Raw genomic sequence first — 4302 nt, forward strand, 5'->3', positions numbered from 1 at the left:
TTCGTGCTGATAACGTGTTATAATTCAGTAGGCTTATAACTACCTTTAATGGTTATAAGAACAAAGAGAGAAAAAGAGAGAAGAAAGAGAGAAGAAATATTGATATTGATATTTCAAGAGAAATGGTACACCTTAAATGGTTACCATACATGTCTATTTATAGTATAAAATATTACTATGCAAGAAATATAATAATAATAAAATTAACATCCAATCTAGATATTTTATAACACAATCTAGATATTTTATAACAGTTTATACATATTTATGAACGATAAAACTAGGTGTTAACACCGAAATTATTGTTACCTCGGAAAGGACATAAATTGAGAAACAACCCAAAATGTTAGAATTCATTTAAAATGGAATAGAGGAAAATAAAAAGGCAAAGAAAGGAAAATAAAAGCCAAGTGTGGGAAAAATTTACCAAGTTATTTAGAACATATGTCACATATTTTTGTACAAATAATTGAAGATACTTTTGTTTTGGACAAAATTAACTGTTTTACCAGGAAAATTGTAATATATTTGAAAGAAAGATGGATCTACACGATGAATCAATTCCATCATTAAAAGGAAGTAAAGTCTTCTGAAAAAGACACGCGCTTCTTGATTTAGGTTAGGAAGTTGTCGTCCAGACCAGTTGTAGAGTCTACGAAAAACCTTGAAAAGTTTTCTCGAAAATCAGCTGGAAATCTACGGACCTCAACATCAAACACGGTCGCCAAGTGGTCAGACTTATCCTAACCATGAGAGGATCTGTCTCATACAATGGGGGGCACCGTGAAAATTAGCTTATAAAACTAATGAATCGGATCCGCAGAAAAGATAATCTCCTTAAAGATTAAAAATTAGCTTTTAAGACTGATATTACTCAATCCTTGAGATTGACTTTTAAAGATTGAGAATTACAAACTCATGGAATTCGATGATATCTAAACTCGAGCTTGAACGAGAAAATATTTTGATCAAATTACAAACCAATTTGTTTTCTGAAAACCCATTTTTAATGCGTTCATTACCATTGAACGTAAAATCCTAGGAATTCACCTGAAATTCATTAGGTCACCTGAACCAATTCGGGTGTCAACCGTAAGAACGGTGGTTGCATAGCATGGTCGAAGACAGGACCTTGTGCCAGACTGAAAAACTATAGGGTGATCTTTACTATTGCACCTACAAAGGATAGTAATTGCATCCGACACGATATAGACCATAATCAAAAGCATGTCACGGGATATTGCCTCAACAGTTGCTTGTTCAGCGTCTTCCTTTACAACCGGATGGTAGTTTACCGAAAGGTAATATACGGAGCAAGTATACTGGACGTGTTGCTTTCCCAATACAAGGTTAGCAAGTGGGTAACACAAAACCATAAGTTTTGAGCTAAAATTTTCAAATCTGAAAGCCACCAAACCCACAAAAACAATTTGCAAACACCGGTGAAGGGTTATTCCGGAAAACTTATCTAGGGTAAAAGCTAGATTTAATTTTCAAAAGATTAAATGTTTTCATAAAGATCCAATTTTCATAGTCATGTGGGACTGTAAACCACAACGTTACTATCATTGTTTATAACGCCAAATCAAAATCACTGATGTACAAAGTGTAAAGAATAAAGAAGTGATTCTAGTATTTTTATTTCAAGACTATATTGCTTGAGGAAAAGCAACGCTCAAGTGTGGGAATATTTGATAATGCTAAAAACGAACATATATTTCATAGCATTATCCCTCAAGAAAGACAAGCTTTTGGTTGCAATTGTTCTATTTACAAGTGATATTCGTTTAAATAATAAAAGGTGAAGACAAAAGACAGATTCGACGAATTGAAGACGCAAACGACCAAAAAGCTCAAAAGTACAAAATACAATCAAAGTGGTTCAATTTATTGATGAGAAACGTCTAAAAATTACAAGAGTACGAGCCACAAAATGCAAAATACAAGATATTAAATAGTACGAAAGGACGTTCGAAAATCCGAAACCGGGACCAGAGTCAACTCTCAACGCTCGACGCAACGGACTAAAAATTACAAGTCAACTATGCACATGAATATAATATAATATATAATTAATTCTTAAAATTATATATATATATATATATATATATATATATATATATATATATATATATATATATATATATATATATATATATATATTATATATTAAAACCGTCGGCAAGAAGAAAACAAGCAAATGTGAGCTGGATTCCCAGGCCATGCGATCGCATGGCCAGAAGGCACAAATGCCATGCGATCGCATGGTGAACAGTATCAGCTGACATCCTATAAATTTCGCGTGTTTTGGTCGAATGTTTTACACTTTTTCTATCCTCTCTATCTCTACAATATATATATATATATATATATATATATATATATATATATATATATATATATATATATATATATATATATAATTTATTATTTTAATTTTGATTTTAATTTAATAATAATAAGGGTATGTTAGCGAATGTTGTAAGGGTGTAAGTCGAAATTCTGTCCGTGTAACGCTACGCTATTATTAATCATTGTAAGTTATGTTCAACCTTTTTAAATTAATGTCTCGTAGCTAAGTTATTATTATACTTATTTAAATTGAAGTAATCGTGATGTTGGGCTAAATATTAAAGACGGGGTAATTGGGCTTTGTACCATAATTGGGGTTTGGACAAAAGAACGACACTTGTGGAAATTAGACTATGGGCTATTAATGGGTTTTATATTTGTTTAATTGAATGATAGTTCGTTAATTTAATATAAATATTTACAATTGGACGTACCTATAAATAACCATATACACTCGATCGGACACGATGGGCGGGATATTTATAAGTACCAATAATCGTTCATTTGACCGGACACGGAAATGGATTAATAGTTAATGGACTTATTAAAACAGGGGTGAATTACATACAAGGAAAATTGGTGTACTTATAGTTTAAGTCCCCAATTAGTCAGAATATTTGACTTCAGATATAAGGATAATTTGACGAGGACACTCGCACTTTATATTTATGACTGATGGACTGTTATGGACAAAACCAGATGGACATATTGAATAATCCAAGACAAAGGACAATTAACCCATGGTAATAAACTAAAATCAACACGTTAAACATCATGATTACGGAAGTTTAAATAAGCATAATTCCTTTATTTCATATTTCATCGCACTTTTGTTTACTGTCATTTTATTTAATTGCACTTTTAATTATCGTACTTTGTAATTTTATTTATTGTCATTTTATTTATCGCACTTTTATTTATCGCAATTTAATTTATCGTTATTTACTTTACGCTTTAAATTAAGTTATATTTATTTTTAATATTTTACATTAGGATTTAACTGCGACTAAAATTTTAAAATCGACAAACCGGTCATTAAACGGTAAAAACCCCTTTTATAATAATAACGCTACTTATATTTATATATATATTTAATATAGTTTTTAAAAATATAGCGTTAAACTTGGCTAGCTCCCTGTGGAACGAACCGGACTTACTAAAAACTACACTACTGTACGATTAGGTACACTGCCTATAAGTGTTGTAGAAAGGTTTAGGTATATCCACTCTATAAATAAATAAATAACTTGTGTGAAATTGTATCATATTTAATTGTATTTCGTAGTAAAAATATAACTATTTCGTATACACCTCTACGCACATCAACTGTACGAACCTTATGCGGATGTATGTCACTTTCTTATTAATGAATGAAACTTTGTGTTGTTAAATTTCTGTACGGTGTTCTATTTACGTTACTATATGATGATTTTGTGGTATCTGTATCTAGTTGCATTACTTAATTAGCATGTGTTGTGTTGATTCCATGTTGGTTACCATATACCGTATTACTATGTATTGAATGCTGGATTTTGACTTAAGTCGAAATTTCTGTTTGGAAGATCAATGGCAAACGGAAGATCAATGCCCACAGTAGCACAGATTGAGGAGATGATAACTGAACGAGTAGTCGCAGCAATTGCGAATGTCAACCCCCAAGCTCCACCTGTTAGCAAGAACAATCATAACGGGTGTACCTATAAGGAATTTCAAAGCTGCAAGCCCAACAATTTCAGTGGTACTGAGGGGCCAGTTAGACTAACGAGATGGTTTGAGAAATTGGAAGCTGTGTTCCGTGTGAGCAACTGCTCAGAAATGAACAAGACTAAGTATGCCTCCTGTACACTGTCGGACGGCGCTTTAACCTGGTGGAACACACTTGCTCAGGCTAAGGGTATTGACGAGGCTTATGCTACACCATGGGAGGAATTTAAGGGGGCTATGATCGAG

This window comes from Rutidosis leptorrhynchoides, chromosome 1, assembly GCF_046630445.1.
Source record: "Rutidosis leptorrhynchoides isolate AG116_Rl617_1_P2 chromosome 1, CSIRO_AGI_Rlap_v1, whole genome shotgun sequence".
Taxonomy (NCBI): domain Eukaryota; kingdom Viridiplantae; phylum Streptophyta; class Magnoliopsida; order Asterales; family Asteraceae; genus Rutidosis; species Rutidosis leptorrhynchoides.